The sequence below is a fragment of the Zalophus californianus genome, chromosome 3, assembly GCF_009762305.2.
Source record: "Zalophus californianus isolate mZalCal1 chromosome 3, mZalCal1.pri.v2, whole genome shotgun sequence".
Lineage (NCBI taxonomy): Eukaryota > Metazoa > Chordata > Mammalia > Carnivora > Otariidae > Zalophus > Zalophus californianus.
In genome coordinates this window covers 181,153,740-181,166,486 of record NC_045597.1, presented here as the reverse complement: position 1 = coordinate 181,166,486, position 12,747 = coordinate 181,153,740, and the positions used below count along the sequence as shown (strand labels likewise).

The 12,747-nt window shown below is 39.6% G+C and overlaps 1 non-coding gene across 1 annotated transcript; it reads left to right on the top strand.

Moving 5' to 3' along the window:
• The first annotated feature begins 1,142 nt into the window (after positions 1 to 1,142).
• Positions 1,143 to 1,215, top strand: TRNAF-GAA. Its single transcript has one exon. It is a non-coding gene; the product is annotated as a tRNA-Phe (tRNA).
• The last annotated feature ends 11,532 nt before the right edge of the window (positions 1,216 to 12,747 follow it).

Below are 12,747 nucleotides of genomic sequence, written 5' to 3'. Positions count from 1 at the left end.
TCAGTGACAAAAGAGAGTGAAATCTTGCCATTTGCAATGACGTAGATGGAATTAGAGGGTATTATGCTAAGTGAAATAAGTCAGTCAGAGAAAGACAAATACCATATGATTTCACTCATATGTAGAATTTAAGAAACAGAACAAATGAACATAGTGGGGAAAAAAGAGAGGCAAGCCAAGAAACAGACTCTTAACTATAGAGAACAAACTGATGGTTACTGAAGAGGAGATGGGGGGGGTGGGTTGAATAGGTGTTGGGGATTAAGGAGGGCACTTGTATGTAAGTGATGAATCACTAAATTCTATACCTGAAATTTATATTACACTGAACGTTAACTAACTGGAATTTAAATAAAAACCTGGGGGGGGGGGGGAAGGAGAAAAGCACAGCTGCCAGGGGCTTGCAGAAGACCCACCAGGGCTTACACTCCAGGGAATTTTGTGGGCACCCTAGTGGCCAGCCTCCTGCTCAGCAGCCCCCACTTGCTGACCGCAGACGAGCTCTGGTTTCTGACACCCCAAAGAACTTCTCTACCATCAGTGCCAGCTACCCCAACGTACTGTGTTTTCTTGGGCTTGGTTAGGACATGGGCCTCCTTGGAAGCCCATTACTCTGCTACCACTTCATCCATCAGTTTACTTCATCCATCCTGTTCCCTTGGTTTGTGTCTGCCATCTCCCCTTCACGGTCTCCTCAGAGCTGTCGTCTTCAGCTGGTTTCTAATCCTGGCTATATCTACGTGTCTATGGGAACATGGCTTTTATGGAGGTTGATACTTCATTAAATACTTAAGTGGACCATGCTGCCATTTTTCTAGAAATTAATCATATATTAGATGGAAATGCCAACTAAAGACGTTTTGTTTTTGTTTTTGTTCTTGTTTTTTGCTTTTTGACACGAGAAGAGCTCATGATATATTTTTAAATGGGAAACACAGATTGCAGGGCAGTTAGGAACATAACGGAGAAAAGTGAAATTATTTATTACTTCAAGCTTAGAAACAGGGACCTTGCTTCATCACCTCTGTGCTATTTGTTAAATGTCTAACTCCAGCTGAACCTGGATATTGACATTTTTTTTTTTACTGTTGTAAAACAGATATTATTCCCTTATAGTTATACAGGAAAAGCTGCCAGAACAAGCTGAAATAGCTCAGTTGGGAGAGCGTTAGACTGAAGATCTAAAGGTCCCTGGTTCAATCCCAGGTTTCAGCAGTGTTTTTGATGCTTATGCTAAATGTACTTTTTGGCAGCCTTAACCAAAATATAAGCTGTAAAGGGAATATTAGGCTCTCATGTGGATCTCTGGGGCGGATCACAGGCTTTTCAGGGAGGGGTGGTATCAGGAGTCTTGGGGGGGGCTTTTTATATAAACCCACTGGCACTGTTGTACTTCCTGACTGTAACAGTAATAGCTGACTTATCTAGAGTACTTGCTAAATGTCAAGCTTTCTTCCAAACTTTATGTAGTAACTTATTTAAAATGGCCACTAATGGGCACCTGGGTGGCTCAGTCAGTTGAGCCTCAGACCTTTGGTTTGCTTAGGTCGTGATCTCTGAGGTCAAGCCCTATGTCAGTGTCCACGCTGGGGTGTGCAGCCTGCTTAAGTGTCTTAAGTGTCTCTCTCCCTCTGTCTCAACCTCCACCACCTCTTAAAAAGATGGCACCTAAAATTCTCAGTAACTACTTGTTAAGTAAACAAAGTTTGTGCCTGATGCCTGGAATGTGGTAGGTATACAGTTACGATTTTTACTTTGACCATCATTATTATTTCTATTGGCTAGGAGCTTCAAAAGCTAGAACTAAGAGATGTAAGCTATTTCTTCTTTTTGGGGGGGCGGGAGGGTGGCTCACACATCATTTGCAATTGATATGAGTTATTTCTAAGGACCTTCACCCTGCCATCTGATAAGGCAGTATTAAAGGTCATCATTTCCCTCCTGATTATTTTTAAATTCTGTATTAACAATTCCTTGCCTTTATATGGTCAATGTGAAAGGATATTTTCCCACTAGGCTTTAACTTTGCAGAATGGGATTTAGCTTCTATTTCAAAAGAATTCCCTGAGTTTACAAGCAGCAGAGGGTGGAGGGGTGTCTTTGAAGTCTCTGAAACTGAATGCAAACTTGTGTGTTCATGTACACATTTCCCCGGGAAGAATGACAACAGGTATCAGATTCTAGGTTTGTGACCTAGAAAAGGTTTAGAAAAGTGATGCAAAAGATTTCCTCATCACAACTACTTGCTGATAATTTATGACCTGACCTTTGAATTTTGCCAAGGTGCTGAGTGATAAGACTTTTCTTGATTATGTGTTTGCCCCTTGCTCAACACTGTATCTACTGTGAGGTGGATTTCAGAAGGGAGCCCAGTTTGCCAACAAACTTTCCTTCTGTCTGGGTGGTGGTCTTGGAGGCAAATTTCCCATAGTGAAGCAGACGTGACCATTTTTGGAGGGCCCCTTGCTACTTTGGGGTACCATCCATGACCCACCCCTTCACTGGGTTTAACCTACTGAGGTGGATCTCACTCCTCCTAATTGTCTCTTTTCTGGAGGAGGTTAAGGATGAAATCCCCATGTTGCCTTTATTATTTGACTTTTTAAAAATCTTTCATTCTTGTTGATGCCATTTGTAGACAATCTGGATGTCCAAAAGCAACACTGGGCAATGACTGCCTATTCTTCCATCTTCATATGATTTAAATTCTATCCCCTAAATCACATCACCATGAGTTGGCTATGCTTTGGTCAAGAGGTAATGTTTCCAGTTAAAGCCAGGCATTCTCTAGGCTTTGGGGATTTACATAAAGTACAAGAGCCACAGGTTATTGTTTTTCGATTCCTCTCTTTCCCCAAGAATTTAACCACACTTCCAGAAAATCTGCCCCCTGAAGAATGAATTAGTTCAGGAATCTAGTTCCAATGATGAGGGTGGAGCAAGGGATAGGGTTCCCATAGAAGTCTGACAGCTGAAGGAGTGAGTCAAGTTCATGGAGAAACATCTAGGGTCCAACATCAGAGTCCACTTCCAAACACAAAGTCCATTGAGATAGAGGCAGGATCTGGGCCAAAATGATGAGACCAAGTGTTATAGGCCAGGGTAGGTGGGAGTCTCAGGAAAGAGGAAGGGGAGCAAGCCTTAATGGACAACAGGGTTAGAGTGGTATAAAGGGCTCTAAACAAGATGGAAAACACTTGTAATTCTTCCCAGTAATCTCTGCACCATTATTACATGGGATTTGGGTTCTGTACTATTTGTACATATATACACACACACACAAACACACACACAGTAGTGTTGGTATCTAAAGGGAATGTGGATTGTATTTACCAATATAATTGGAAAGAGAATCAAGTATTTAAAAAATTTTATATTGTTTTTATGATTATAAGAAAGTATACACTACTGAAACATTAAAATTTTTATGGAACTATATTGTTTAAAAAATAAAGATAGGTCTACTCTAATCCCAACCCTGGAGATAACTACTGTTAAGAAGCTAGTATCTATTCCTTTTCTAGACTTTTTACTATGCACTGCTAATATAAGATGAATGTTTATACACATGAAGGCACTTATATTTTATACAGAATTAAACCATTAAGTCATAATATTTTTCCATAATTTCCAACCAGCAAGACTGAATGCATAAAATAATAATGGAAGTTTATTTTCTTTGATATGTTTTCTTTTCAAGTTTCTTTTAATGGAAATTAAGTAAAATATTAAAGAAGGCAAAGACATGAAAACTCAAGCCCTAACTATAGCATAATCCAAATTAAAAAACATCATACTTCCATACAATCTTAAGTGAGGGGGGCAAATGTGTCTCATTAGTAACAATGATGATAATAGTAAGTTGAAACATTTATTGAATTTTTGTTCTGTGTCCGACCCCATTTTGAGCAATTTACAGGTATTAGTTCATTTAATCAGTGATGAAGAAATATAAAAAGCAAGCAGCAAATAGGCATTTATAGCAATTTTAGAGTTTTGTAGAGGGATCAGTCTATGTTCTATGATGTTCTATGGAGGAGTAGGAAGTTAACAATGCCACAAAGTCCAAGCAAGAACTGGTGGGGACTGGCAGTGTGCACAGCATTTAGAGAAAATGCTGCCATTATCTTTTAAGGCCAGAGACCATAAATCATCTGCATGAGTACAATCTATATATGTATATAATTAGATAAGTGGTGATAGCTTATATATCTGTCATTTAACTCATATTGATCACAAAAATACCAAATTGTTCTTTTAATTTCTCATTCTTGGTGTGGTGTTTAATTCACAATGATACAAATCACTTTTACAATCTTTATTATTATTAATTATAATTTGCATGAAATCACCTTAAAAACTCCAAAAGCACCTAGAGTCAGCTGGAATTACATTTACAAATCATTCTCTTTGAAAATGTACAATGTTGGCTAGAACTGACACCTTGGCCAATCTAAACCTGTTGGAAACAGTATAAACTGTTTAAAGTCTAGTATTTCTTCCAGCATGAGTTCATTTTGTTTTTACATTTGGGATCTGTAATCAGCAGAGTGGAAACTAAAATTGTGTTCATGCTTTTCTTTCCCTCAGAGTCTGTGGAACTCTCCAAATTAACTCCAAAATGGATTCAACCTATTTCCTGAAAAGTCTGGCGGGTAATTTTACGGCGGTTGTTCAGTGCCATAGAGACAACAGAGCTTTTCAGGTAAAAGCTAATGGAGGAAGAGAAGGACTGTGAGATAGAGAAAGAACGGGAAAGAAAAAGTGGATATCCTCTTTTTTTCTTTTTTTTTTAAGATTTATTTATTTATCCCAGAGAGAGAGAAAGAAAGAGAGAGGGAGAGCATGTGCGCATGAGCGGAGGAAGGGGCAGAGGGAGAGAATCTTCAAGCAGACTCTGTGCTGAGCGGGGAGCCTGATGCGGGGCTGAATCTCACAACCCTGAGATCATGGCCTGAGCTGAAACCAAGAGTCAGATGCTTAACCAACTAAGCCACCCAGGACCACATGAAAAAGTGGGTATCCTCTTAGGAAAGGGCTCAGAAATTAGGAGTAGTTTAGCAAAATTTGGCTGAAGAGTCTCCTTTCTCAGGTACAAGGGTGTGGGCTTCTCCTTAGAAAGGAAACTAAGGAACACAGATCTCCAGTCTTGAGAAACTCTAATGGTTTAGTGTAGAATTGGTGCAAATTCAAGGATGAGCACCTCTTTTACTACGTTATTTTAAAATCCTACATGTCCATGTTTTAATCATCTTTTGTATTAAAATCTGTAAAAGTGGGTGCCTGGGTGGCTCAGTTGGTTGAGGGACTGTCTTCAGCTCAGGTCATGATCCTGGAGTCCTGGGATCGAGTCCCGCATCAGGCTCCCTGCTCAGTGGGGGGGTCTGCTTCTCCTCCTGAACCTCCCCCCTCTCATGCTCTCTCTCTCTCTATCTCATTCTCTCTCTCAAATAAATAAATAAAATCTTTAAAAAATAAAATAAAATCTGTAAAAGCTAGGGGAGCCTGGATGGCTCAGTTGATAGAGCATGGCTCTTGATCTTGAGGTTGTGAGTTCGAACCCCATGTTGGATGTAGTGATTACTTAAAAAATAAAATCTTTTTTAAAAAATTTAAAAATGGTAAAAGCTATTTCAAAACCTACAACAATGATTACTGTGTTCTAAAATGCAGCCACTTCTTGGTTTAAAAAACTTTAGAAAGTGGTCCTGACTAAATGTGAAACCGCAAACTTACTCTAATTTTTTTTTTTCCTTCCAGGGTTGTCTCTTATTCTGTCTTTTAAATAATTTCTGAAAAAATAAAACAAGATGAAACAAGAGAGGGAGACAAACCATAAGAGGAAACAAACTGAGGGCTGCTGGAGGGGAGGGAGGTGGGGGGATGGGGTAATTGTATGATGGACATTAAGAAGGGCACATGATGTAATGAGCACTGGGCATTATACAAAACTGATGAATCACTGACCTCTACCTCTGAAACCAATAATACATTATATGTTAATTAATTGAATTTAAATTTAAAGAAACATAAAAAAATAAATACATAATTTCCATGTTTGGGTTCCTTCCAGAAGAAAATTCATAGGAATAATTAGATATAGCCAATGGAAAAGAATTGTGCCATGTACCCAACCCTCTCTAGAACCTCACTCTAAGAATACAGTTTTAAAAGCTCTAAAATGTGTGAAACCATCTATGTCTACTTTCGTTCCAAAGGAAATATACCTGGATAATTTTGTGTAACTGATGAAAATCACAATTATTCTCTTTTTTCTTTTAGAAGTAGCCTTGATATTTTTCCCCTAGGATAATTAAGGGTAGATTTGACAAATGCTATATAATTTGCATATTCTTCACTTAGTCTGCATGCTGGGCCTGAGTTTTCCTCTCAGTTTAGAGAACTAAGTTGACTGAATATGCCTTTTTATGGCTTTATGGATATGTAAGATCCATATCTACAATCAGCACCTTTCCCTGTCAGTTACACGAGGGAGGATTCTTAGCTTCTTTTACCCACATATCACTAATTTTATGCCCATCAATCTTGCCTTCTGATGAAAAGGAAGGGGGGGGTCGCTTACTTTATTTCTGGTACATTACATCTCCTGTTCACCCGGCAGCAACTCTCTGCAAAGATGACAATCAATCCAGGACTTACTGGCTAGCCTACAGTGATCTGGAAAAGCTTTCAGAGGTTATATTGCAGAGCTGATAAAATTGTTCCACCAGAAGGCCAAGAATACGCTCCTTGATCTTTTGCCAATTTATCAGACTTGTAAAAAGGTAAATTTGCCCAGAAATGAACATTTATGCTCCCTGAATAGTTCCACATAGTTAATGAATAACACCTTCCATAAACCAGGGCTTAGCTAGCTTCCGCCCTATCCTAAGTAGTTTCTGTTCTTTCTCCTATGTAATCCTCACAACATCCCCATATCAGCTCCATTTTACAGAGGAGGAACCCAGATGTAAGGAGTTTCGGTGGCTTGCCCAGTGTCTCACAGACAATGGATCAGGTCAGCATTTAAACTTGTCTGACCTCCAAACCCTGGCTTACTTGCTCTGCGATGTCTCTTCCTGGATGAGTGGTCTGTTCATCAATTCCACATGTCATCAGATTAGATTAAAGGGTCTGTATTAATTGCATAATTTCATCCTTACCTTCTTTTCCTAAATTAAATGTTCACACTGTCATGGAGACAGCTTTGATTTACTGGTACTGATTATGTGCCAGGCACTCAGCTGGACAGCTCCACATACTTTCATTTCCTTGTAATGACAGCTCTGGAGGCAAGCATTCTTATCCTCAACTCTAGGTATAGGACATTGATGTGCAGAGAGGTAATCCATCTGTGGTCACACGGTGAACTAGGGACAGGGCCAGGATTCAGCCCATCCCTGCTGATGCCACAATAAAGTCTTCCTGGAGCTGATAGTGTCATCTGATGAACCAATGTTCTAGTTCACATTTACGCCATGCCCTTGACCAACCAACCAGCACATGTTAGCTTGTTTTTTTGTTTTGTTTTGTTTTTAACAAACCCACACTCCATGATTCTGGGTGGAGTCTTACAGACAATAACTAAAAGTGACATTTTGAAGGATTAGACTTTTCTCTTTGATCCTTATTTTTTTTTCTAACTTGCCAAGTCATCGTCTTCTTCTTCTTCTTCCCTCCTTCTCCTTCTCTTCCTCCTCCTTCTTCTTCATAAATATACCTTTTGCTTTAGGACATAGAACTCAGAACAGTCTTGAACATGAGTGAGTCAGTAACCGCAAATTTCAAACCTTCCATTAAAAAAAATAAAAAGTAATCTTTCATCTGAGAGCACACTCAAGTTAAATATGAAAGTTCCTCTTGCACTAAAGGGTAGAAAGTAGTTTGAACATCTTTCAGTTTTCTTTATCTTGACCTGAACTGTATCTCTACTCTGAAAATTGCCATTTGTGTTTGGAGAGACCCAGAGAACTGAGGAAATGCCACTTACTCCAGGACACCTCATATAACGTCATTTATACATTATGTACTCAGCAAATACGTTTTTGAGACTTCTTCCCCCTGTTCAATCCAAAACATCTTATCTGGTGCCTTGTAATAATGGGTGTCAGTCATACCTTGTCAACCAACTCTATGGAGATCCCCAGATATGTGAGCTCTGTGGTGGGTGTGATCTTAGCTGGAGTTAGGTTTGGCAGCTGAACCTTCTTGAATGTAAGCAAGCCAAGTGTAGGTTTCAGGGTGTGCCAGACCCTTTAAAACCAGATTTACCCTGTAGCTGAAAAGACACTACCCTACTTCTGAGAGGAAAGGCAATTTTGGTGCCAGGTCATTTCCTACCTTCCTTCCTTTTGATTGTCTTTAGAACACTGGTTATTCCTGCTGCCAGAAATGTCCTCTTGTATGGTCTCTGCACAAACTTCCAGATTTAGCTCAGTTCCTAGCTCCTCCCGAAGCCTACAATATTCAACCCCTCATTGCTCTCCTACCTGCAAAGTCCCGTCAGCAGCTAATTTTCATGTACTATTTGTTATGTGATGTCCTGTCATTTCATCTAGACTGGCTTTCCCTGAGACACGCACACTACCTTACACTTCTATTATGTGCCACTGTCTTGGGGTTGTAGCAAATGACAGTCCAAGTCTTATGACTTTAGAATCTCTTGCAAATACATTATTTACTCACAGGCCAAAAAGCCCAGGGATCCTGTGCCATTGCCAAAGCAAATTAGCAGTTGTACGAAAATCACACAAGGGGATTTTAAATTTGCTTTTTAATACCCCTGGCAGCCCTCTTAGATGAGTTGGGACTTTGGGGGGGCATCTTTGACAAGGGAAAAACCAAATCAGTAGTAGTCTTGCGGAGTCTTCCAGGCCAGTGATCTGGTCATCTTCTAGTGAACTGGAAATCCCATCCTATAGACTTTGTATTTTGTATTTTTAAAAAATTTTATTTACTTATTTGAGAGAGAGAGTGAGAGAGAAAGAGAGAGCGAGCATGGGGGGGGGCAGAGGGAGAAGCAGACTCCCCGCTGAGCAGGGACCCCAATGTGGGGCTCAATCCCAGGACCCTGGGATCATGACCTGAGCTGAAGGCAGATGCTTAACCCACTGAGCCACCCAGGTGCCCCTAGACTTTGTATTTTTTACATTTATATCTTCCTTGAACAACAGAAATCACTTTAGACATTTACAAGTAAGTTTCAAATTTAAATTTGGTTTAGACCTGAGACTAGTCCCACGCATATTCTTTAAAAAAGTTTTAAAGTTGAGGTAGAATTTAATACAGTTTTCTGTCCCCATAGTGTTGCCTTTTCCAGAATGTTCTAAATGGAATCAGGCAGCGTGTAGACTTTTAAATTTGCCTTCTTTCACTTAACATAATGCATTTGAGACTCATCTATGTCGTTGTGTGTATGGATAGGTTACTCCTTTCTATTGCTAAGCATGCATATTCTTTTATGGATTTTTAGAATCTTGGTTTTATAATGAGTGTGGGGATCTGAGATCACTATTAATGACATATGTACAACCATGGCCAATGCCTCCCTTGTTTCACCCTGTGTATGATAGATAGGCAACGGTTGCATGTCTAATGTTTAACAAGTACAACCATCCATGCCAGGACCCAAGTTACAAGAAACACATGGAGATACCAACCGATCCTTCTTGGGAAGGCTGAAGTGCAGGAGGAGAGGTAAAGTTTTGCCTGGGGACAAATGCCTGGGGACAAAAAGACTACATTTGGGAGTTGAGAAGTGTGAGCCTAGGTCACCATGCTCCATATTAATTAATCCCTGTGTGCCCATGTATATAGCCTTTAAAAAAAAAATAAAACAAAACACTGCATTACTGTAGTTTGATTGCATATCCCTGTCAAATTGTACAAATGTAAATATAAAAAGATAATTACAGAGAAGGACATTGACAGGAAAACAGAGATGCTTTAGTGTTCTTAATATACTTGCCACACATCAGTTTCCAAATATGTTGTCTAAGTTAGAGCTGGCGACTTTCTCAAGACTATGTTCCAAGATTATTTGACCGTAGTGTTGAGGGTCCATATCCGGGCTCTCTATTCTATTCCATTGGTCTATATGGCTGTTTTTGTGCCAGTACCATGCTGTCTTGGTGATCACTGATTTGTAATATAGCTTGAAATCAGGCAAAGTGATGCCCCCAGCTTTGTTTTTCCTTTTCAGCATTTCCTTGGCGATTCAGGGTCTTTTCTGATTCCATACAAATTTTAGGATTGTTTGTTCCAGCACTTTGAAGAATATCATTGGAATTTTGATCGGGATGGCATTGAAGGCATAGACATTTTAACAATGTTTATTCTTCCAATCCGTGAGCATGGAATGCTTTTCCATCTTTTTATATCTTCTTCAATTTCTTTCATGAGTGTTCTGTAGTTCCTAGAGTATAGATCCTTTACCTCTTTGGTTGGGTTTATTCCGAGGTATCTTATGGTTTTTGGTGCTATTGTAAATGGAATCAATTCTCTAATTTCTCTTTCTACAGTTGTATTGTTAGTGTATAAGAAAGCAACTGATTTCTGTGCATTGATTTTGTATCCTGCCACATTACTGAATTGCTGTATGAGTTCTAGTAATTTGGGGGTGGAGTCTTTTGGATTTTCCACTAAAGTATCATGTCATCTGCGAAGAGAGAGAGTTTGACTTCTTCTTTGCCAATTTGAATACCTTTTATTTCTTTTTGTTGTCTGATTGCTGTTGCTAGGACTTCTAGTACTATGTTGAACCACAGTAGCGAGAGTGGGCATCCTTGTCATGTTCCTGATCTTAAGGGAAAGGCTCTCAGTTTTTTCCCATTGAGGATGATATGGGCTGTGGGTTTATCATAGATGGATTTTATGAACTTGAGGAATGTTCCCTCTATCCATATACTCTGAAGAGTTTTAATCAGGAAAGGATGCTGTATTTTGTCAAATGCTTTTTCTGCATCAATTGAGAGGACCATATGGTTCTTCTCTCGCCTCTTATTAATATGTTCTATCACATTGATTGATTTGCAAATGTTGAACCACCCTTGCATCCCTGGGATAAATCCCACTTGGTCATGGTGGATGACCCTTTTAATGTATTGTTGGATCCTATTAGCTAGGATTTTGTTGAGAATTTTGGAATCCATATCCATCAGGGATATTGGTCTGAAATTCTCCTTTTTGATGGGGTCTTTGCCTGGCTTGGGGATTGAGGTAATGCTTACCTCATAGAATGAGTCAAATAATCTTTGAAAAAGCAGGAAAAAATATGCAATGGAAAAGAGACCATCCCTTCAGTAAATGGTGCTGGGAAAATTGGACAGCTATATACAGAAGAATGAAACTCCACCATTCTCTGACACCATACACAAAGATAAACTCAAAATGGATAAAACACCTCAATGGAATCCATCAAAATCCTAGAGGAGAACATAGGCAGTAACCCCTTCAACATCGGCCACACCAACTTCTTTCAAGATACATCTCCAAAGGCCAGTGAAACAAAAGCAAAAATGAACTTTGGGGCCTTCATCAAGATAAAAAGCATCTGCACAGCAAAGGAAACAGTCAACAAAACAAAGAGGCAACCCACAGAATGGGAGAAGATATTTGCAAATGACACTACAGACAAAGGGCTGATATCCAAGATCTGTAAAGAACTTCTTAAACTCAACACCCAAAAAGCAAATAATCAAGTCAAACATGGGCAGAAGACATGAACAGACACTTTTCAAAAGAAGACATACAAACGGCTAACAGACACATGAAAAAATGCATATCATCACATTAGACATCAGGGAAATTCAAATCAAAACCACATTGAGATACCACCTCACACAAGTTAGAATGGCACAAATGGACAAGGCAAGAAACAACAAATGTTGGGGAGGGTGTGGAGAAAGGGGAACCCTCTCACACTGTTGGTGGGAATGCAATCTGGTACAGCCACTTTGGAAAACAGTGTGGAGGTGCCTCAAAAAATTAAAAATAGAGCTACCCTATGACCCAGCAATTGCACTACTGGCTATTTACCCCAAAGACACAGATGTAGTGAAAAGAAGGGCCATATGCACCCCAATGTTCATAGCAGCAATGTCCGCAATAGCCAGACTGGGGAAAGACCCGAGATGCCCTTTAACATACTAATGGATAAAGAAGATGTGGTCCATATATACGATGGAATATTACTCAGCCATCAGAAAGGATGAATACCCAACTTTCACATCAACATGGGTGGGACTGGAGGAGATTATGCTAAGTGAAATAAGTCAAGCAGAGAAAGTCAATTATCATATGGTTTCACTTATTTGTGGAACATAAGGAATAGTGCGGAGGAGACATTAGGAGAAGGAAGGGAAAAATGAAGGGGGGGAATCAGGTGGTGGGGGGAGATGAACCATGAGAGACTATGGACTCTCAGAAACAAACTGAGGGTTTTAGAGGGAAGGGGGTTGGGTGATGAGTTAGCCTGGTGATAGGTATTAAAGAGGGCACGAACTGCATAGAGCACTGGGTGTTATATGCAAACAATGAATCATGGATCACTACATCAAAAACGAATGATGTACTAAATGGTGACTAACATAACATAATAAAATTAAATTAAATTAAAAAAAAAAGACTATGTTCCAAGGATGTACCTGCTTGGAAAATCCCAAATCTCTTTCCAAGACTGTTTTTCACCTTTTGGAGCCAGGATTTCCCAGACTCTAGCTCTTCCCTGATCAGCCTCTGTGGCTGCAC